At 38.1% G+C, this 24,236-nt stretch overlaps 2 long non-coding RNA genes and 1 pseudogene across 3 annotated transcripts; 1 reads left to right on the forward strand and 2 right to left on the reverse strand.

Annotated features, from left to right (window-relative positions):
- Positions 1-10,917: 10,917 nt before the first annotated feature.
- Positions 10,918-13,759, reverse strand: LOC114321471 (uncharacterized). Its single transcript, XR_014347180.1, has 4 exons — positions 13,368-13,759; positions 12,389-12,587; positions 12,235-12,291; positions 10,918-11,160 (listed from the first exon to the last, which is right to left on the reverse strand). It is a non-coding gene; the product is annotated as an uncharacterized LOC114321471 (long non-coding RNA).
- A 163-nt stretch (positions 13,760-13,922) lies between these two features.
- On the reverse strand, positions 13,923-19,800 carry LOC114321473 (uncharacterized). The gene is made up of 6 exons (XR_003650291.2): positions 18,767-19,800; positions 18,627-18,679; positions 14,787-14,884; positions 14,568-14,633; positions 14,360-14,443; positions 13,923-13,976 (listed from the first exon to the last, which is right to left on the reverse strand). It is a non-coding gene; the product is annotated as an uncharacterized LOC114321473 (long non-coding RNA).
- On the forward strand, positions 16,015-17,180 carry LOC114321472 (ABC transporter G family member 35-like; annotated as a pseudogene). Its single transcript, XR_014347181.1, has 2 exons — positions 16,015-16,730; positions 16,831-17,180. The product of XR_014347181.1 is annotated as an ABC transporter G family member 35-like (transcript).
- Positions 19,801-24,236: the final 4,436 nt, after the last annotated feature.

Consider the following 24,236-nt stretch of genomic DNA (forward strand, 5'->3'; position numbering starts at 1 on the left):
AAGAATGAGCAAAGTAGTGAAGTCCATGGAACATAGTGCCTTTGAGGTAGCGAAGTATGCGAAGTAGAGCAGTGTAATACGGGTGCGGGGAGCCAATATGTACTGACTAACAAGATGGATAGCATAGGCAATGTCAAGACGAGTCACAGTGAGATAGACAAGACTACCGACTAGCTGGTGATAAAAAGTAGCATAAAAAAGAAGATCCCCGTCGAGAGAAGTGAGACGGGTCTGAGGATCAACAGGAGTAGAAGTAGTCTTGCAGTCGGTAAGACCAGCACGTGCCAGAAGATCGGATGTATATTTGGCTTGTGACAAATAAAAACCAGTGGAATCATGAGAGATTTCAAGCCCTAAGAAATAATTAAGAGTACCAAGGTCCTTCATCTCAAACTGACGATGGAGAAATTGTTTGAGGCTAAGAATACCAGTCACATCATCACTAGTGATAATCATATCATCCACATAGAGAAGAAGAAGAGTGGTGCCATGAGGAGTGGTCTGAACAAATAGAGCGAAGTCATATGAGCTGGAGGTGAAGCCAAAATCATGGATGGTGGAACTGAATTTTGCAAACCAAGCTTGTGGGGCTTGCTTGAGACCATAGAGAGCACGCTGTAGTTTGCAAACTTTATGAGCCGGATAAGCAGACCCAGGGGGAGGTTGCATATAGACTTCCTCAAGAAGATCACCATTAAGGAAAGCATTTTTGACATCCATCTGAAAGAGATCCTAGTAGCGAGCAGCGGCAACACCAAGTAAGCTACGTACAGAGGTAAGCCAAGCAACCAGAGCGAAAGTCTCCTCATAATCAATGCCATACTCCTGGGTGAAGCCCTTTGCAACAAGACGGGCTTTGTAGCACTCAATAGAGCCATCAGAATGGGTCTTGATTTTGTATACCCATCTGCAGCCAATCGCAGTCTTTCCAGGAGGAAGATCAATAACATCCCAGGTATGAGTCTTGTCTAAAGCCTGTAATTCATCAGTCATAGCTTGCTGCCAAAGAGGATTAGTACAAGCCTCACGATATGAGGTAGGTTCATAAGTAGAAAAAGTAGTAGACCCTACAATATAATCACAAAGATGAACAGGTGGTTAAGTTACCCAATGTGGACGACTGATGGGAGGAGGATCTGGTGGGGTGAGAGGAGACTCAATGGGACCATCAGAGGGAGCAGTTGGGACAAAATCAGGTGTAAGCAAAGGCGTCTCTAGAGAGCAGGAACCTGCATCAAAGGTATTAGAGAAGAGATCGATAGAAGGATTAGTAAACAAAATAGAAGGAGAAGATGATGATAAGTGGAATGAGGATAAGGATGAAAACATTTTATGCTCCCAGAAAACCACATGATGATAGACACGAAGACGTTTAGAGATAGGATCCCAGCAAAGATAGCCTTTATGTTCAATTCCATACCCGAGAAAGCAACAAAGACGAGAACGGGGTTCAAGTTTGGTATGTTCATGAGGTTGGAGGAGAACAAAGCATGCAAACCTAAAAACCCGAAGATTTGTGTATGGAGGACTAGTGCCATGTAAACGTGCATAAGGAGTTTGGTTATAGATAGTAAAAGTGGGAACACAATTGATAGTGTAGACAGTAGTAAGAGCAGCTTCCCCCCAAAAAAATTCAAGACACGAGGAAGAGATAAGAAGAGCTCGAGTAGTGTCAAGAATATGTCTATGCTTCCGTTCAGCATAGCCATTTTGTTGAGATGTGCCAGCACAGGAACAATGAGGCTGAATACCGTGACGCTGAAGAAATGAGAGAAAATCAAGATCCCTATATTCCATAGCATTATCAGATCGAAATTTTTTAATGTTTTTAGAAAATTGGGTTTGAACCATTCTTGCAAAGTTGTAATAAAGTTGTTTGAGTTATGATCGACTTTTCATAAGAAACAATCATGTAAAGCATGAAAAATCATCAACAAAGATAACAAAATAACGTGATCCCCCCATAGTGGTAGTAGTTGATGGTCCCTAAATATCAAAATGTATAAGATCAAATGGTGCATGAGAAACAGAAGTACTTGCATTAAATGGTAAAGCAAGTTGTTTTGCAAGTTGACAAGATAAACATTCCAAATTATCGAGAATGACATGACCTAACTGACCAGTAGAAACTAAAGATTTTAAACGACTAACAGAAATATGTCCTAAACGACAATGCCAAATATTAAAAGGAGACATACTGGAAGTAGATGTAGGAGCAGCTATTGGGGTGGTGTTTGGAACATGAAGATGAATGAGCTCATAGAGACGTCCATGCTTATGGCCGATCCCAATAGTCTATCACGTTTGAGGGTCCTGTACCAAACAACCATTAGTAGAAAATGTGATAGTTAGACCAAACTCACATAATTGACTAATAGAAATAAGATTTAAAGTGAGAAGGAATAAGATAAACATTTGATAAGGATAGATAAGAGGTGGAAACAAAACCAATATGACTTACAGACATAAGAGAACCATTAGCAGTATGAATGGAAGGAATATGAGGAGAGGAAGAAATAAAAGAAAATAGGGTAGAACTAGAAGTCATATGATTGCAACAAGCTGAGTCAAAATACCAAGGAGATGTATTTGAAATCACAAACAGAGCAGCAAAAAGAGGTGTACCAGAGGCGGTGAGAAACTGTTCAAACATGGCTTCAACATCAGTTTGGGAAAAGACAGGAGCGGCTGGATCTAAAGGCTCAGAAAATTCCTCAGAGGTAGCAGTAGTAGTGCGAGGAGCAGGCAGAGATCTAGACTGATTCCCAGGACGTTGTGAACGACCTCGTGATAAAGCCCCACGAGTAGTAGATAAGCAGTTTGCATTGCGAAAACAATCTTGTTGCAGATGACCAGGACTAATCTTGTTGTAGTACCGACAAGATCTGACTGGGCAATGAAGCAGAAGATGAGTAGAAGGAAGGCCTCGATTCTGACAATAATTGCAAGTAGTGGACCGCTGGGTGGTTGGTGCAGAGGAACTCACTGATTGAGGAGTGGCAAGAACTGTATCCACATGATGAGTCTTCAAAGGGCCAAGACGAGTCTCCTCAGATAATAACTCAGAAATTGCCTGCTCAAGAGTGGGCAATGGAGTGCGATGAAGCAGAGATGCACGCACGGGCTCAAACTGGGTAGTGAGAGCCATGAGAAATTGAACTAATCGTTGGTGATTACGATGTTGAGTGAATAAAGTAGCATCTTCAATATGAGGCCAGACAGGTTTAAAGAGAGCGAGCTAGTCCCAGACAAAATATATCCAAAAGAGAAAATCATTAACAGACTGACCAGGCTCTTGACGCAGGCGATGAAGTTGACTTTGAAGCTGATACTGATGAGCAAGACCTGTAACAACCCACATTTTATGTCCTAGTCATGTTTGCATACATTTGTATGTTTTTCCATGTTAAGATGCTGTAACAACCCATATTTATGTCTTAGTCACGTTCATGAGCATTTGTATGTTTATGACTTGTTTTGCCTAAGTAAGATCCATGCCTTGTTTTGATGTCTATGTGATTTGTCTAAGTGTTGTGTGCTTGCTTTGCTCCTTCCTTTGTACCACAAGCCTAAGTTATGTTTAGCCGAAGTCATGCCAAGCCTAGGTTATGTTACGCCTAGATCATTCCAAGCCAAGGTCATCTTCAGTCTGAAAGTATCTTGGAACCCTTTTGTTTGACCTCCACCTTCGCCCTGGCATATTGGCCGAGATCTCATTATCTAGGCCGAGGTGTGAATCACCAAGGCCGAGATGTGTATCATCTAGGCCGAGATGTTAACTTTGCACCTGAGTGATCTTGTCTTGGAGTGGTATGACCTAGACCGAGGTGTGGCACATCTAGGCCAAGGTGTGGCACAGCTTAGTCAAGTGTTGTCCTTCCTAGCCGAGGTCATTGTCACCTTAGTTGCCGAAGCTTTGTCCTTAGCCGATGTCATCACTTGCCGGAGTGCCTTATCGAGTAGCTTGTTAGATACGCTTTGTCATAGTCTTGTCTTGTCAATCTATCACCTTTTTGAGGAGAGCCAACCAGCCGTTGCCACGTGTCCGAGCTGAGTGCTAAGTCAGCCGATAGAGAGAGGAAACCTATCATTTGTTATATCTTTGTTTTGAAGAGGAGAGAGAAGCTCTAGAGGAGGGAGAGGAGTTCTTGGGAGGAGATAGATTTCCAAGCTTGATCCCTAGAGATCGAACCGTTAGATCCGTGTTCTAAGGACTTGGACCTTTGCCTTGATCCCGACGTCCCAAAAACTATGTGAGTGGTATTTTTAATAAAGTTATGTTCTTAAGGTTTTGATAAAGCTTTGCCTTGTTTTGATAAAAGTATTTGTTAAGCATGAATGATATCCCTATTTTATGTATCATGTATAAGCTTCGTTTTGGATGACAAGTTTGGAAGTCCGTGTGTGCTAGGGGACTATAAGCATTCGTAGCACAAAGTTTGGAAGTCCGTGCGTGCTAGGGGACTATAAGCATTCGTAGCACACATGTGAAGTCTGTACGTGCTAGGGGACTATAAGTATTCGTAGCACATATGTGAAGTCCGTACGTGCTAGGGGACTATAAGCATTCGTAGCACACATGTGAAGTCCGTACGTGCCAGGGGACTATAAGCTTTTGTGGCACCTTTGTTGTTTTGTCCGGAATGTCATCACCCCATGTATTATGTAGATGTTATTAAACATCCCAAGAAGATTTGAAAGACCAAGATTTGATTGATGAACTTGATCCATCCCATGTTTTGAACAAGATATGATATATGTATTGTTTTGAAAAGACCTCGGGAATCATTCATTTAACCCCTTTATTACTTGTACCATTCACTGAGTATCCAAGCTCACCCTCCCTATGTATATATGTAGGTAACAAGCAAGAAGTCGGCTACGCCGAGATGTGTGTTTTGTATGCATGTTATGTCGGCTGTAAGGATGTCGGCAATCCTGAAGATTATGTTTCATGATTTGTAGCTCAAGTGTTTTTGTTTATGTCGGCGATCTTGAAGTTTATGTATTTTGAACATGTCGGCTCGAGAAGCCTTTTATCAAGATGTAATATGTATTTTTGTACCTCATTTATTTGTATTCAAGTTGCAAAGCTATGTAAAGATGTATGCTATTCCATTTGACTTATGCACTGCTCTTATGGACCACTTGTATTTTGAATTAATGCTTCCGCACTTGTGAGCCCCATAAATTTATACTCTGATTGTGTGTGAATTTTGAAAGTTGGCCTTCGGTAATCTCGGATTACTGGCCATCACAGCACCAAACTACTAGGGGCGGTTTGGGGTCGTGACAGAATGGTATCAGAGCACAAGTTCCTTATAGCACGTTATTCACACACTTTGAGTCCTAAAGAGCATAGGATGTCCCTTAGAATGATTTTAGGATTTACATCATGTTGCTTGCTGCTTGACAAGGTGTGCATCATCTCGGCATGAGCATTTGTTACATCGGCATGATCATGTTCACTTGCATATATGTTCATTTGTTCCTCTTGTTCTAAGTGTCACATCCTGCATACTCCTAGCATCATGAGAAGAGGTAGACCCCCCGTTGGCCGAGAACAATCCGAGGACAGAATAGACAGATTAGAAAGATTGGTTGAAAGTTTGGCCGATGAGTTAAGGCAGGCAAGGTAGCAGAACACCGGTACCACCTCTACCCAGGCCGAGCAGACAGTTGGTCGACATGCAGTACCACCACCGCCAGTACCGGAAGTGCTCCCACAGCCAGCTTTGTATGGAGATGACACATTGACCCTGATCAGAGAATTCAAGAAGATGAAACCGCCGAAGTTCTATGGAGGTATAGAGCCGATGAAAGCAGAAGCATGGGTTCTTGAAATGGAGAAGTTGTTCGAGGTTTTTTCCAGCACTGACGCTCAGAAGGTGTCACTAGCAGCATTTACATTGGAAGACGACGCTCGTAGATGGTGGATGATGATCCGAGAAAGTAATCCAGACTTGACTTGGGTCAGATTTTTGGAGCTGTTCTATGACAAGCACTTCCCACTCAGTATCCGGGATCGCAAGACTACAGAATTTTAGATGTTGACACAGGGTAGCAAAACAGTGGCAGAGTATGATCGTGCTTTCACCGAGTTGGCAAGGTATGCACCTCACATGGTCGACAATGAATACAGAAAAGCTAGGAAGTTTGAGAGTGGACTTCGAGGGCCAATACAAGACCAGGTTAATTTGCTCAACATGCCGACGTATGCTGGAGTGTTAGATAAAGCCATCCTTGCAGAAGCCAACCTGAACAGAAGTCAAAGTTCAGGGAAGAATCGGAGGAAGAGGCAGACCTATGATAGTCGCGAAGAAGAGGCAGACCCGAATGACGCCGAGGAGAAGACAAAGGACGATAGTCCCAACAACATAAATCAGGAGGGTGGCACTAGGCCGACATGTACAAGTTGCAAGAAGCGACATTTTGTAGTTTGTCATTGGGCATCGGGGGCTTGCTTTGAATGTGGCGAGATGGGTCACCGTGTGAAGGACTGTCCAAGGGTAAAGGCTAGAAAAGATAAGAAGAGCTGAGAACCCGACGCTCGGAAATTGTTTTGGGAACATGGTAGGCTAAGTTTGGAGGACCAAACTTCTTTAAGGGGGGAAGGATGTAACAACCCACATTTTATGTCCTAGTCATGTTTGCATACATTTGTATGTTTTTCCATGTTAAGATGCTGTAACAACCCATATTTATGTCTTAGTCATGTTCATGAGCATTTGTATGTTTATGACTTGTTTTGCCTAAGTAAGATCCATGCCTTGTTTTGATGTCTATGTGATTTGTCTAAGTGTTGTGTGCTTGCTTTGTTCCTTCCTTGGTACCCCAAGCCTAAGTTATGTTTAGCCAAAGTCATGCCAAGCCTAGGTTATGTTACGCCTAGATCAGTCCAAGCCGAGGTCATCGTCAGTCTGAAAGTATCTTGGAACCACTTTGCTTGACCTCCACCTTCGCCCTGGCATATTGGCCGAGATGTCATTATCTAGGCCGAGGTGTGAATCACCAAGGCCGAGATGTGTATCATCTAGGCCGAGATGTTAACTTTGCACCTGAGTGATCTTGTCTTGGAGTGGTATGACCTAGACCGAGGTGTGGCACATCTAGGCCAAGGTGTGGCACAGCTTAGTCAAGTGTTATCCTTCCTAGCCGAGGTCATTGTCATCTTAGTTGCCGAAGCTTTGTCCTTAGCCGATGTCATCACTTGCCGGAGTGCCTTACCAAGTAGCTTGTTAGATACGCTTTGTCATAGTCCTGTCTTGTCAATCTATCACCTTTTTGAAGAGAGCCAACCAGCCGTTGCCACATGTCCAAGCTGAGTGTTAAGTCAGCCGATAGAGAGAGGAAACCTATCATTTGTCATATCTTTGTTTTGAAGAGGAGAGAGAAGCTCTAGAGGAGGGAGAGGAGTTCTTGGGAGGAGATAGATTTCCAAGCTCGATCCCTAGAGATCGAACCGTTAGATCCGTGTTCTAAGGACTTGGACCTTTGCCTTGATCCCGGCGTCCCAAGAACTATGTGAGTGGTATTATTAATAAAGTTATGTTCTTAAGGTTTTGATAAAGCTTTGCCTTGTTTTGATAAAAGTATTTGTTAAGCATGAATGATATCCCTATTTTATGTATCATGTATAAGCTTCGTTTTGGATGATAAGTTTGGAAGTCCGTGCGTGCTAGGGGACTATAAGCATTCGTAGCACAAAGTTTGGAAGTCCGTGCGTGCTAGGGGACTATAAGCATTCGTAGCACAAAGTTTGGAAGTCCGTACGTACTAGGGGACTATAAGCATTTGTAGCACATATGTGAAGTCCGTACGTGCTAGGGGACTATAAGCATTTGTAGCACACATGTGAAGTTCGTACGTACTAGGGGACTATAAGCATTCGTAGCACACATGTGAAGTCCGTACGTGCCAAGGGACTATAAGCTTTTGTGGCACCTTTGTTGTTTTGTCCGGAATGTCATCACTCCATGTATTATGTAGATGTTATTAAACATCCCAAGAAGATTTGAAAGACCAAGATTTGATTGATGAACTTGATCCATCCCATGTTTTGAACAAGCTATGATATATGTATTGTTTTGAAAAGACCTCGGGAATCATTCATTTAACCCCTTTATTACTTGTACCATTCACTGAGTATCCAAGCTCACCCTCCCTATGTATATATGTAGGTAACAAGCAAGAAGTCGGCTATGCCGAAATATGTGTTTTGTATGCATGTTATGTCAGCTGTAAGGATGTCGGCAATCCTGAAGATTATGTTTCATGATTTGTAGCTCAAGTGTTTTTGTTTATGTCGGCAATCTTGAAGTTTATGTATTTTGAACATGTCGGCTCGAGAAGCCTTTTATCAAGATGTAATATGTATTTTTGTACCTCATTTTATTTGTATTCAAGTTGCAAAGCTATGTAAAGATGTATGCCATTCCATTTGACTTATGCACTGCTCTTATGGACCACTTGTATTTTGAATTAATGTTTCCGCACTTGTGAGCCCCATAAATTTATACTCTGATTGTGTGTGAATTTTGAAAGTTGGCCTTCGGTAATCTCGGATTACTGGCCATCACGGCACCAAACTACTAGGGGCGGTTTGGGGTCGTGACAAGACCAGTAGTCTGATAACGTTCTCTCAAAAAATCCCAAATGTCTTTGGCAGGAGTAGTCACAGAGTCTAGTTGAAAACGACCAAATTGTAAACTGATAGAGGTAACTGAGGTATTCCGAAGCCAAGTGATGATCTGGTAATTCTTACTATCCCAGTTCTCTAAACGGTCTGCATATGTGGCAGTTGTTTCATGAACCTCTTTCACTGGTTGAACCACAACCCCAGTGATAATGCGCTAAAGTTTGTTCCCTTTCAGAAAACCGAACATGGCTTGGGCCCATAACACATAGTTGGAGCCTTCAAGGATAACAGAGATTGGATGAGAAGTATCATGATGATCCATAATGGTGGTCTGGTGAAGTAAAATAGTGAAAACAGTGCTATAGGAGCAAAAATCAACAAAACAGAGCGTACCAGTGAGTCTGGAAGGTCAAAAACAGCTGGAAAAGAGGTCTAGTGTGCAGAGATGACGTCAGCAGGGCCTGGATAACGTCAGTAGGTGCGCGGCTCACGTTAGCAGGGGGTGCACGACGCACGATAGCAGCAAAGGCGTTAGTAGAGGGGCGGTGCACTTTAGCAGGAGGAGACGCGGCGCACGATAGCAGCAAGAGTGCAACGTATGGGAGTGATGACGTTGATGCGCTGAGGACTGATGTCAGCGACAAGTAGAACAGAGGGACGCGCGCATGATAGACGCGTAGTGTGTAATCGTCTGACAACCGGCGTGTGGTACTGCGTGGAGAGACTGGTGGCGTCGTGAATGACGCACCGAGTAATAAGAGGCGCGTGAGGGTGCGTATAATGTTGTTTTGGTGCGTGGTTGGTGGCGCTGGAATCGTCTGGAAGAGAGGAGTATGATGGTGTCGCAGTTTTGTGTTTACGGCCACTGGAAACGGTGAAGCAGTGCGGGAACAAATAGAATAAAATGTATTGGGGATGGAATAAATGCTGTAGTGCCACTGTGTACAGGACTATAAAAAAAAAGCTATAAGTATAGAATCTAGAGCTCTGATACCGTGTTAGAATAATGTATCTGTATTATTGTATGAATAATAATACAATAGGAGAGCCTGTATTTATAGGCTGAGCACAAAAGATAAGTATAGAAGGAGATAGAGATAGAGAGAGATAGAGATACAATGAAATAGAGATAGAGATAGAGAAAGATAAAGATAAGATAGAGATAGAGATACAATGAGATAAATATAAATATATACATTAACATTTTCAATCCAAGCAATTGTTTGAACTTTGTATGTGAGAGATATCTACATTTGATTCTTCGCTTTTTGAAAAAAAAAGAAGGGGCCAAATTGCTTGTTTAGAAGAACAACAGAGTAAGGAAATGCATTTAGGGGCGAGAATATGTGCTAAGAAAAAGAAAGATAATGAAAGGAGAAAACACCAGAGATGAGCTCTTATCACATCTGTCAAGTTTCAACTCTGTTGCAGGTGCAAAATTCCAAACAAAGGGCATCAGATCTATTTTCAATGACCTCGGGAGTACTAAATTTTCTTGTCTAACTATTACTTTGATCTATCATTTGTGTATATATCTTGTGAACTTATGTTAATGTGGTCCTTCATTCACAGAATTTCAACATGAAGGAAAACCAAATTCTTATCAAGATGATCACTACAAGAATTAACACTTTTGGCAACAAAAAAATTAGTCGCTAAAAGTCAATTTTTGGTCGGCAAAAGTTATCCGCGACCAATTTTTTTGGTCGCTACTTTGGTCGCCAATTGAGGGTCGGCAAAAGTAATTTGCGACCAAAATTGTGGTTGGTCGGCAAAAGTTGAATTTCGCGACTAAATTTTTGGTCGCTAAATATTTAATTACCGCGACTAATTTATTTTGTCGCCAAAACACTTTGGTCGCAAAAAGTGATATTTTCCCGACCAAAAAGTTTGGTCGCCAATTATCACATTCAACGACCAAAAATTTTGGTCGCCAATCATGACATTCCGCGACCAAAAAATTTTGGTCGCCAATCGTGACATTCCGTGACCAAAAAATTTGGTCGTCAATTGTGACATTCCACGACCAAAAAAGGTTTTGGTCGCCATTTGTTACTTTTCGCGACCAAAACTTTTGGTCGGCAAAAGTGAGTTTCCACGACCAAGAGCTGTTTTGGTCGGCAATAGATGTATTTTTTGCGACCAAAACTCTTGGTCGGCAATTGTCATTTTTTGCGAAAAAAAATAATTTATTTGTCGCGACTAATAAATTGGTCGCCAAAGCAGGAAAACAATACACCTGTAATTCCTAATAATTCATTCAATCCATAATAAACCTATAATTTTAAAGCATCATTCAAATTAACTGAATCATTAACATTCGACACAATACAACTATTCTAAGTTTTCATTCACAAGTCACATACATCTAGCACAACAAATTGAAACAATACATAATTCAGATTTATAGCATCAGGAAAATTGCTTAATCCACTAAGTTGCCTTGATAGCCAATCAAAAAGATCCTTGCGCCCTTCCGTGCCAAGCTTCGCATCCATCAAAGCATTAGTGATGTAAGGCACCTAATAAAGAAACAGAATTGGAAAATTTATCAGAGAAGCATGATAGTGGCAGCAACACTGGATTGCAAACCCGTATCTTTGCAAAAATCAATTAAATCCTATAAACATGTACATCGTATTGAGACAACTAGCTGGCATAATAAAACTGTACATGTTGTTGTACCTACAAATTTCAGTACACGATGATTAATAAGCTAATAGCCATAACAAATACAGGCATAGTTAACTATCAAAGCTCCATATTGATTCAGTTCACTTTTATATATGATTTTTTAATAAAGTTGGTAAAGTTTATTTTAACGAATAATACCACAGATTAATTAAAACATGAATGATTCTGATGTTCTTAGCTTTAGATTAAACTTTGGGTTGTAGATGAGCAGCTTGAGCAGACATTCAATCAGCACTGATGATCAAGGCCCCTAATCTAAGTAATCACACACAAGATTAACGTGTACCAAAAAAAAATATAAATTTGCAGTTCACATAAATAAGGTGGCATCACATTTGTGCCTCCTTTCCGTTCTCTTTCCCAAGACATCAAGGGAAAGCATATTCATCCATTCTGCTACCCTACCTACCAGATATGATATGAATGAAGGGCAATAGAAAAATGAGGTGATCTTGAATATGTGCTTATGATCAGATGCAGAATGAAGGGAATTCTTACAAAGATGTAATTTTCTCTTGTTGTAAAATTGGGAGAAGAATTATATACTATTTGTGAACAAAATTCAAGACTCTTTGTCATATAAATGAGCTGTGATTTGTCCTTTTCGTGCCTTCACAGAGAAAAAAATTAACAGCAATAACAATAACAAGATGGAAAAACATTGATTCGGGCAGTAGTTCATTTAGCCGAGATGCAGCCCTCAACACTAGAAATGCATAGATAACAACTGTATGACCTTCAGAGATTGGCCTTAAACTGATGTGGGCATGGCTTCTCATTTTATAGAAATAAAAAATACAACGCATGATATGTAGGCCAAAAAAACCAAAAGAAAACAAAGTAGGAAGAATTTAACAGCAAAACAAGAAAATTTCCAAACACAAAACATGCATTATAAGTACCTCTGCATGCACAGCTACTAGTGTATGCAGTAACTCTACAGCAGCATCTCGCACACCCTGCAAAGTATTAGCAATTTGACTAATTGTTGAGATAAAAGAGTGTGCACCAGAGAAGGCGTTCAAAGAAGAAAAGAACCGATAATTTATTTATCACCTTCACTGCAGGTGCTCCCCCCCCCCCAATTGAACTCCTGAATCCAATAAATAGTTCATGGCCGCTGTTCTAATCAAATTTGCCAACCGAAAAAAGGTAAGAATGCTGAGTTAGAAGGGGAATACTGAGCTGGAAGGTCCATATATTTAGGGAGGTCACAGTAACAAAGCCTGTCTCTGGTTTTCTGTAGGGCAGAACTCTGTAGAAGTAAACATCAAACAACAGAGAGGTTGCAAATGTGAATTCTTTGTGTAATAGTTCATTTCAAAAACAAACAAACAAACAAAAAAAATCAAAGATCTACTCCTCAAAATCACCAATCCTTCTCTTGACAACCGGCAGTGCTTCCTTTATAATTTGAAAACAAAGCTGGAGGCAAATTGTAAACTAAAAGGAAAAAAGGGGTGAAAATATTAAATTTAAGAACTCTAATAGAAACTCAGTATTGAGGCAAGTAGCCTAACAGTAAATTTAGGAAAATATTATCCACCACAACTATCTGCATGAAAGATTTAGACGAGCTTATTTAGACCATATAATTTTATCATTTGACTTAGCAGTAATTTCACAAAGGAAATTCCAGAGGATGGCCAACTCAATTTTCCACCCAAATGAGAATAAATTTAGAACAAAGCCTATTTAATGCAGAAAGCAAGACAAGATAGGAGAAAATAACTAAAATATTTGGTTGCTTAGCAAGGGTCTAGAGAGTGCCGTGTTGACAGACAGAGCTAGCTTATGTTAAGTATGAGTAAAAGGACAAACGAGAATAATCAACTAAAAGACCGACACTAAGGGATATGAATGCACCAAGTTTGGTTACTGTTCACATTTATGTCCATTTAAAAATTGGACGACGATGGTGACTACTGACTAAGTGACCGGACATTTTATAGGTGAGCAATAACCGATATAATCAGGTAACAGTAATTTGTGGGGGTAAATTCCAAATATGAAAGACAAAGTGACAAAAAGATACGTTGATTGGGATCATACTGTCCCTTGGGATTTGTTGCACCAAAGACAATTGTCCTAGTACTGAGAGTTGTCACAAGACCAGCCTGAAAAAAGCAAATGATATCCAGGAGTCATGTTTCCATGAGTAAAAAAAGCTCAATTCAAAAATCAAAACTTAAAAGACAGCTAACAGTGTTCTAACTCCACAACTTGTCCTATAATCACATGCATATTGATGTTAGATGTGATTGAAACTTAATTCACACAATCAAGTGGATTTTCAAAACAACCAATATGGATCAACCATAAGGAAAATCCTACAAGTACATGCCACATTCCGTTCTAGTGCAATTTTGGTCAATATTGTACCCAGTGTGAATTTGAATTGGCATGCACGTGAAATTTGGTATTTCCTTGGGACACTGTTCTTTAATGTGAAGGGCAATAGAAATTTTTAGCCTATATACAGAAAGAAACAAGTACTTGTGTTTAAGAGTAGATTGGTATTCATTCAAGACCAACACTAAAAAAACAACGCCCAATTAGTCTGTTTAGGAGGGGAAAGATTGGGTACACACCTAACCTTTGGCATAGTGCACAACGATTAGGTTACTTGTTTTCATCTAGATGTCTGTGAACAGAAAATAGCCTTTGCTCAAGTTAGTCATCCGATTTAAATATATATGTACTGTAGCCCAAAAGCAGACATAATTTTACAATACTTTGCACAAGATAACTTAGCAGTATTACTCCCTCTAGCATATTGTACTTCTAATAAGTAATCATAATACCAAAACCAGGAGGTATTAAGAAAGTATTTCAGGTTCAATGTTCTAAGAAAGTATTAAGGAAGCAATGACCATGGGTGGGGCAGTGTAGTTAATAATGATCGACTATATTCACGATTTCTTTGCTTTTGAATTGTTCAAATTTATGCCACAGGAAGCACGCAAGAATTTACTTATAAAATATCAAGTATATTATATATGAAAAGAAAAAGGTCAGCTGGATCACCAAGCAGAAGCAAATGAGACTCTCCTCGAACTTTCGTCCCAGAAGCATCAGCATGTTACACACCTCCAATAAGTGTTAATGCAACTGGATTGATGGAAAATCATCACTAAATATAGTTATTTTTATGTCCAAAACTGAAGCACACAATGCAATGGCAACCTTAGAAGTTAAGTGAAAAGGGACAAATTAAAATGGGATGATAAAACACCTGCAAGCTTTACAGTGAAGAGTCCAAAAATCTGTGGGCATATACCTCGCAGAATGGCATTCCTCCCTGTGGTGACGTTGACGTGTTAGGCAAAACTAGAAAAGTAGAACAGCAACCTAAACAACTTGGTGCAGAAGCAAATAGAATCCAAACATAGATATATGTATGTGTATAAATATATATAACCAGAACTTCTTGAATTTTATAAGATGTTTTTACCTTTTAAAGGTGTATCTTTGAAATTCAACCAGAAGTTCTTGAATTGATTAATAACGTCATCAGGAACATCAATGTCTGTCCTCAACTCATTAATTCTCCTAAAAATGAAAATAATTCATTTAAAAGCAAATATTGGGGAAAGGACAAATCACTTATTTCAAGTATTCAACCTGATTAGAATTATGAACCTATGACTGCAATTCACAAAGTAAGCTTGCAATAGGGTGAAGGCACCGAAGTACGCTTCAAGCTTTTAAAGCAAAGTATTAAGAAATAAAATGCAATCGAGTTACTTCTGGCCAGAACCAAGAACACATATCATTATGAAACATGAATAAAGGGATTAAATTATTAATAATAAAATAGCAAATATTCATCATTATCAAGATAATTGAGAGGCTCAGACTCCAATAGTTAATTATGGGTGCCATATACCTGCCTTAGTTCTGGAATAAAAATGTAAAATCAGGTTTAAGTTATTGCTGCCTACATAAGTACATATATATTATCTATCTCCCTAAATGCACCATATTATATTGTGCATCAGCTGCTACTGATGAAAAGAGGAGGACAAGTGATCTACTCAGGACCACTGGGACGGAATTCTCGTAAGATTATTGAATATTTTGAGGTATTTCACATTCTTGAACTGTTTCTTTTCTTTTTTTAACATATAAAAAGACAAATACAAATAATTCAACCATTTATACTTGTTTCAGGCAATTCCTGGAATTCCCAAAATTAAAGAAAAATACAATCCAGCAACATGAATGCTAGAAGCAAGCTCAGTTGCTGCAGAAGTCCGGCTTGGAATTGATTTTGCCGAACACTACAAATCATCATCGTTGCATCAGTAAGTTAAAAGTTCAGTTATAGCAACAAAAGTGTTTTATTGGTTTTAAAATCAACAGGGTTCAAACTAATACATGCGTATGAACAGACGAAACAAAGCTCTAGTGAAAGAGTTGAGTGTACCTCCACCGGGAACAAAAGACCTCTATTTCACATCACAATTTTCTCAGCCCAATTTGGGGCAATTCCAATACTGCCTATGGAAGCTGTGGTTGACTTATTGGAGAAGCCCAGATTACAACCTCGTGAGGATGTTCTTCACCTTAGCCTGCGGCCCTTATGGTTGGATCAATTTTCTGGCAGGTTGGCAAAAAAAGGTATGCATCTAATTCTTACAAAATTCAAATCTATGTCTCAGTCCATTGGTAACAAGACTCAAAAGTCATTGCTAATTCCTTGTCTACAATTTATTTGATTCAGGGATAACACGGGTGATTTGACCACGATCATAGGGGCAATGTATGCTGCTGTCCTGTTTGTTGGAATTAATAACTGCCAGACAGTACAACCGGTAGTAGCTATTGAAAGAACCGTATTTTATAGAGAAAAAGCTGCTGGCATGTATTTTGCATTACCATATGCCATGGCACAAGTGAGAATTTTCAAATTTAACATCAAATGAGAGATTGAAAATGCAGATCGTGAAGCTTGCATTCTATCTTTGCATCTGTGAGCTCACTTCTTTTAAATTAGATATTAGATTGCTATATCTTTACATTAGATTGAAAATTTTGTTCGTGAGCATTATACATCAAATGGCTACCTGAGCTTGGGTATGGATCAATTTTTGCAATTTTTTTCAATCCTAATCTTAGAGTTAATTGTTATCTGATATGCAGGTAATCACTGGATTACCATTCGTGCTTGTTCAAACCATCTTTTTCAGTCTTATAGTGTATTCTATGGTGGGCTTCAAATGGGCAGTGCATAAATTCTTTTGGTTCTTTTCTCTACTATATCTCTTTTCTCTACTTCACATACTATGGAATGATGACTGTTTCCATCACACCAAACCACCAAGTAGCATCTATTTTGGCAGCCACTTTCTATGCACTCTTCAATCTTTTCTCGGGTTTCTTCATCCCTAGACCAGTAATTTCATTTTCCTCAGAAGCAGTTTTTTTTTATTTAAAAAAAAAAAACATTTTAACATAGTTTAATTATTTTTTTTCCTTTGGTATTGAAAATTCAGAAAATTCCGAAGTGGTAGATATGGTATTACTGGATTTGCCAGCTTGCATGGACAGTTTACGGGTTAATTGTGTCACAGTATGGTGATGTGACGGACCCCATTACAGTTCCCGGGATGAAAAATTCCACTACTGTCCAATGGTACGTGAAAAATAATTTCGGGTATGAACCAAACTTCATTGGACCAGTTGCTGGAGTTTTGGTTGGTTTTGCAGTGTTCTTTGCCTTCATGAATGCCTACTACTGTATTAAAACTTTGAACTTCCAAATGAGGTAGAAGATACTATTGAGTCAAATTGCCCCTTGTGGATTTGTATTTGGATTCATCCAAGCTTTGAAATTTGTAGCAGATTGGATTATATCGGAATTCATATTTTAGGATAAAAATGGTTCTTTAGCAAGTTGTATACTTACCACCTAGTAGATATCAGGGATATATTGATAAGTTTCGAGGACCATATATATGTATAGTCATTGGATCCTATTGATATAAGGGAATAAATTGCTTTCTTTGTGGACCATTAAAATATTTATTAGCTCAGCCAACTTCAAGCTACATCGTCAAATGGTTTTTGTTTCTTGTTTAGTGTTTTATTTATTTATTTATTTACTAATTTATGTCTTGTTTAGATCAATGGATATATATCATGTATATAGTAGTAACACAGTTTCTTTAAAACTCCAACTTCACGAGATTTCCAAAGTCTGCAATCAAGATGAATCAAGAAAACAAACTAAATTTCAAGCACTAATGAACAAGAGATATCAACCACCAGCCAATTTGGTGAGGTCTCCTATTGGATTATCAACCTAATGCGAATGGCTCAAGTCCTTTTGTTGAATAGTGAAGAAGAAGAATATAAAAGACGCACAATGCAGAGACCTTGGTCTGAGCAAAGCAGAACTTAAAGTGACTTAATCTGATGAGTTTAGAAGAGTACAGGGTTTCTAGGAAGATGAGGTTGTTAAAAACTGAGAGGGACGTGTAAAAGCACTCATTTCTATTAATTTGTGGTTGTTCTTCATATTAACGGGCAAAGCTAAGACTAAGATCTAAAACCCCCAATCAACAAACATTGGGTGTTTTGGGAAGATGGTTAAAAACTGGCTTTTTGACTTTTTTTTGTGAGAGAGGAAGTGGGTTAAAAGTTGAGAAGTGGCTTTTAACCCACTTCCCAAAGCTTTCACTGAGTTGTAATCAACTGTCAATCTTCGTTTCTTAAACTGTAAGCCATCATTTTTGCAGCACCTTCATTTGAACCAAATTCCTCTGAAGGAAATCAAGTCTTAGTTACACAAATTCAAACCATAAACAACCAAATGGGTAGGTTTGAAAAACCCAATTTGTTTCCTCATGAGCACTAGTAATTGCTAGCAGTATATGAAAGGAAAATATGCAAATGAGTTTAACAAGCATTTTTACAAACAATGTATGTGCACCCAACACATAACACACGTATATAATTGCTAGCAAATGGGTGGGTCTCAAAAACCCAATTTGTTTCCTCATGAGCACTAGTAGTTGATAGCAGTACATGAAAGGAAAATATGCAAATGAGTTTAACAAGCATTTTTACAAACAGTATATGTGCACAAAACGTACAACACATATATACAGCAAATTTGTCTTAGAATGAACTGGGTTTTGCAATTGGAATGTTAAATGCTACATCTCATTGAATCAAGCCCAAACACCAGAATTGATAATGCAAGATCATAGAAAGATCACCAAAACCATGTGGAAAAAGGTTTTGACCATTGTACTAATTGATAATATCGACAACGAAGAGTTGCTACCTGGTGGTACGTGTTCTGTCTTGAGCATGGCGAGCAATCTTTTCTTCAACACTCTAAAACATACTAAGGACTTCAAATACCATCTATGAAGGATAAAAAAAAAAAAAGTTCTGGACAGAAATTATGAGATTGAGTCTCACCTCACGGCGCTGAACAGTACCCCTATATCCAGTAGCTTGGCAGAATCTCCTCACATCATTTTTGAAATAAAAAGAAAACTTGTTTTTGGTTAGTGAGAGTGTAATTTGAAATAAAATAAACAAATAAATAAAATCAAGATAGGAGAAGATGAGAGCAGACAGCTTTCCATTTTTGTAAAAAAACACTAATAGATGCAATCATTATCCCTTTGTTCTGTTTCTCGGCAACCAAACAAATGTTAAATAAGCAAGATCGACATAAAACACCAATTAAAGTTTAAGGACCAGAGCTTCGACGGGCAGCTTTCAAGCAAGAACAAATCACAAAATCCCCAAATTTCAGAATAAATTTAGAACAAATCAAACCCAAATTAACTAAAGAAATTAATTTTTTTAACCATTTCCACATTACACAGAAACACAGTAGTCAAGCCATTAACTAAACAGACCCATTAATTAAGCAAAACAAAACAAATCAATTTTCTGGTTAATTAAACAGACCCATTTTTTATGGTTAACTTAACAAAAAAATAATTCACAGACCCATTAACTAAACAAAACAAATCAATTTTCTGGTTAACTAAACAAAAAAATAATTGACAGACCCCTTATCAGTATTTATGCAAGGCCTTATCATATTCATTTTTTATGGTTAACTAAACAAAAATAACAACAGAGATTCATTTTTTTTTTTGTTGTTCACAGACCCATTAATTTTCTGCTTATATTTCTAACCCAAACTATATAGTACAATAATTTTTTTTTGTTGTTCACAGACCCATTAATTCCTTTTCTTTTCACAAAGCCAAAATCCAAACGCATCTAAAGTTCCAAAACATAGCAAATATGAGAAGGGAAAGGAGAAATCTATCCTAATTTATACAATAAAGGTTGCTGGTGTTGCTGGCACTTATATATAAATTATTAGAGCATATATATATATATAATATTAACTCCTGTTTAATGCAAATCGATCGATCGTCGTTCGATTAACTTCTATTTAATCGATTGATCGTCTAGAGAGAGAGAGAGAAAGAGACCTCACTGTAGATCGATCGTCGTTCAATGCAAATCGATCGCCGTTCAGAAGTGTAGATCGTCGGTCAGAGGTTCAGTGTGTAGATCGTCGCTCATCACTGTATAGATCGTCGGATGTGTTGGGGTCACTGTGTAGATCGTCGGAAGGTAGGGTAAAGAGAGAGAGAGAGAGAGAGAGAGAGAGAGAGAGAGAGAGAGAGAGTCTCTGCGTGTGTGTTGTTGGGTTTGTTTGTTGGGTCTGTCAAGAAATTAGGGCAAAATCTAAAGAAAATGGGCTGAGGTAGTGAGGTGTAAGGAAAAATTGAAAAAAAAAAATATATATATATATATGTATATATATATTTTCCCCCTCCATCTTTCAAATTTTCTCCCAAACTTTTGGCGACCAAACTCTCAAATTAGTCGCAAAAACAGGTTATTTCGCCAACAAATTGTTTTAGTCGCCAAATCTCAATCAACGGCGACTAAAGTATTAGTCGCTAAAAGTAGTAATTTGGCGACTACTTTTTTTTGGTTGCTGAAAATAAATTTTTCGCGACCAAATTTTTGGTCGCCAAAAAATATGTGACCTTCCGCGACCAAATTTGTAGTTGGTTGGCAAAAGTAAACCACTTTCTGTGACCAACATATTTTTTGGTCGCCAAAATATAACCTTCTGCGACCAATAATATTTGGTCGCCAAAAATAATGATCATTCGCGACTAATTAATATTTGGTCGCCAAATGTCATTTTTTTGCGACCAAAATTTTTTTAGTCGGCAAAAGTGGTCGCCAAATGTGTATATTCTTGTAGTGGATGTAGCTAGTAAAGTTATTCAAAAAGGGAAAAGGAATCCTGTTCAAGAAATTAATAAACAGATGATCAAGGGAGACTAGTTAATCAAGACATTGTAGCAGGTATGGGAGGAACTGCATTTCAATTCACAAGCGCCCACATTTAGAGAGAGAGAGAGAGAGTGCATTAGCATAATGGTGGTAAACTCATTTATGAAATAAAAAAGCTCACAGTTTCAGTTTCAGTTTTTATTTAGCTGTTTAAGCTAAAAATTCCTTGGTATAGTTACTTCAATTCACATTTGTTGGTGTTTTCTTTTACGAAATTATTGATATGAATGTATCATTCCATAACAATGGTTTTTTTGTTTTGTTTTATTTTGTTTCTACATGTGGTAATTGGCATCTATAGGCAATTGTTTAACTAGAAGCCGTAATTTAATTAATGCAGGAACCTAGTATACTATACATGATACATATCTTGAAGTGTAAGTTTTGTCCTAGTATCTAGATTAAGTCTAGTAAATTGCTAAAATTTGACAATTATATACTTTCTTTTTTGAATTTAAGTAGATCGTTGTTGTTGTTATAGTTATTTTGATGAGTTATTATATAATATTAATATGACGCCGAGGGCATCAGCATTGGGCATCGTAAAATGCAAAAGAAAAAAAAATTAACGATAAACTATAAACCCTTCGTAAACTATGTGCCTATAAAATCTACCAACAAAAAAGAAGAGTCGCATATCTCTTCCTTATCCAAAAATGGGGACTGAAGTAAGGTTATTTTAGTCACATGTCTTTTCCTCAAAGGTACGTGGTTTCTTTCTCAACAAACACACCACAATAAGCACTTGAGAACCACCATGCATCCCTTCTTAACCCTCCTCACATGGCCCTCATGAGTAAAACAATCGGAATAACTCAATTCACCACAAATAAAAATAACCACTCCATAAATTTCTATCAACATGACAATGTACTTCACCAATGCAATAAAGTTCATACTGAAATAATATATTTTTAATCTATACTCAAGCTTTTGATTTTGGATTCAAGTGCTGAATGTGTGGTTACTTAGGGCATTGCTAACTTTATTCTTTTTTTATTAGTGATTTTCCATCCTCATAATTTTCTTATCTTACGGCTTGAGAAATATATTCATTTGTAAGATAAATACAATACATGATAGAGAAATGTGAGATTCAACCTACAATAAACCAGGCAAAACAAGAAAAATAAGGGATTGGCAATATGAAATAATGTAATCCAGGGAAGCAAACTTTTAGTGAGGAATTTAATCCAACACCTACTTTGTAAATTTTGTGGATATGTAGACTTCCAATACAAGGACAATTTAATTGATCACTTGCTTTGTAAATTTTAATGTTATATGGACCTCTAATTTTAGTACACATGTTGCTCTCTTTCACAGGGGGCTCTATTGGAAGAATATAGAGGTTTAAATAAGCATGGGCACACCATAGAAAATCTCAATACACTATTATACCATTCAAATATAAACTTTCGAAAAAAGTCAAATAGTTAGACATGAACTTTTGAACAGAAACAGTTTTTTAGACTTGAATAGTTGAACAGAATTGTATATGTGAACATTTCATTTTTCTTCAGAAGTTTATGTCAAAATATTTGACTTTTGTTTAATCGGAAGTTTATATCCGAATGACACAAATGGTGTGTACTGAGATTTTGTGGTGTGCAAATATAATTTCTCCATAAGCATGGTGTTATTTTCGATGCGTAGTGTCAGAAAGCATATGGCCATGTAGAGTGAGGTTTTTTTTCTATTGTCTTTTTTTTCTTGATAATTTATTTATTTATTTATTTTTGGACTTTTTCTTGTAGAAGAAAGATTTTGGTGTTAGATGGAAAAAAATCGATTCAAGAATGTTTGTCCTCTTGCAATTCGTTTGTTGTAGTTAATGGCAATTTGGGTGCTAGGCTAGTTTTAAGGTGATGCAGAATATAAGAAGCTCAAAGAAGAGTAAATTTAAAGAAGCAGCAATATTTGAAAATTAAAATGGTTTCAAAGAGAAATCGATAAGAACCATACATAATTATGTTTCTAATATTATTATAGTTTTATTTTATGATTATTTTTATGTTTCTAGGATTTTTAGGCGAGGGGTAATTTGGTGATTTTATATTTGCCTACACAGGTTGTAGGGGTCGCCCATGGGTCATCTTGTGAGTGAAGTTATTTAATTAGTCTTTGTTTTTGTTTCCTATTTAGTCTTAAATTAGTTTTGGAAGTTAAAGATATTTTGGTAATTTCCTATTTTAGTTCTAGTTAGTTTAGGAAGTCTCATAGTCCTATATAAAGCCATGTAATGCTTCTAATTCATGTTAACTACACTACAGTATGAATTATTGCTTGGGATTGGTTTTTCTTAAAATATTTGCAAGACTGGCACATTTGGCAAAACCTGGAATAGAACAGAAGGGAACTTAGTAGAGGTTTTGTCGTGACAAGGTAAGTAAGGCAGGTATCGCACGCTCTCCTTTCTTTTCGAAAAATTGCATGCTTGGATGAATGTTGAGTGCTTGTTGCACACACTCACTCACATATGAACTGTTGCACAAACCTCGTACATGCCACATAAGGCAAATATGCACGCGTACAAGCGCACATAGGGCCCAAATGCATGGCTAACCCAGGCACCCTTTGGGCACCCCTAGGGCACAGGGATGGGAGTTTCAAAGTCAGGCCAGCTAACAAAGCATTCAGGCAAAAAGATGAAGATGGCAAGTGGATTGGCATAAGAAATCAGCTTCTTGATTACTTTGTTCATGGCACCCTCTGGGCACACCCAAGGCACATGTATTTTTCAACTCAAGCTTATACATCAGCACACCTTTTCAAGGCACAATCATTTCATCATTTTAGGTATCAGCAAGCCTTTCAAGGCACATCATTGGTACACCTTGGAGACACAATCATTTTCATCATCTATGGTAATTGGCACTGGCACACAAAAACACCCAGCATGACAAAAATATTTTTCAAAACAACATTTGGCATCATTGGCAAATTTTGGCACCCACTTGGTATGCACTTGGCACTTCTTGGTAAATCTTGGCAAACATTTGGCATCATGGCAAACAAATTGGAAAATTTTGGCACCCATTAGCTAAAACTTGGCATATGGCACCACTTAATGCATTTTGGCATAAGGCACCAATACATTTTGGTAAGCACTCGGCTGGCACCCTTTAATACATCTTGGAAAAATTGGAACCACTAGGTATCACTTGGTACTTAAATTCCCATGTCTTGCCAATACGAGTATGGAATAGCATTTAAACCCCCATGGCTTGCCTATGTGAACATAGAAAGGAACCACTTGGCATCTAAATTCCTACGTCTTGCCGATGCAAGCATGGAATAGCATATAAACCCCCATGACTTGCCGATGTAAGCATGGAAAGGCACCACTTAGCATTTAAATTCCCACGTCTTGTCAATGCAAGCGTGGAATACTATATAAACCCCTATGACTTACTGATGCGAGCATTGAAAGGCACCATTTAGCATCTAAATTTCCACGTCTTGCCGATATAAGCGTGGAATAGCATATGAACCCCCATGTCTTACCAATGCAAGCATGGAAAGACCCTACTTGGCACCCAAATTC

Source organism: Camellia sinensis, chromosome 12, assembly GCF_055761805.1.
Source record: "Camellia sinensis isolate YWXY chromosome 12, ASM5576180v1, whole genome shotgun sequence".
NCBI lineage: Eukaryota > Viridiplantae > Streptophyta > Magnoliopsida > Ericales > Theaceae > Camellia > Camellia sinensis.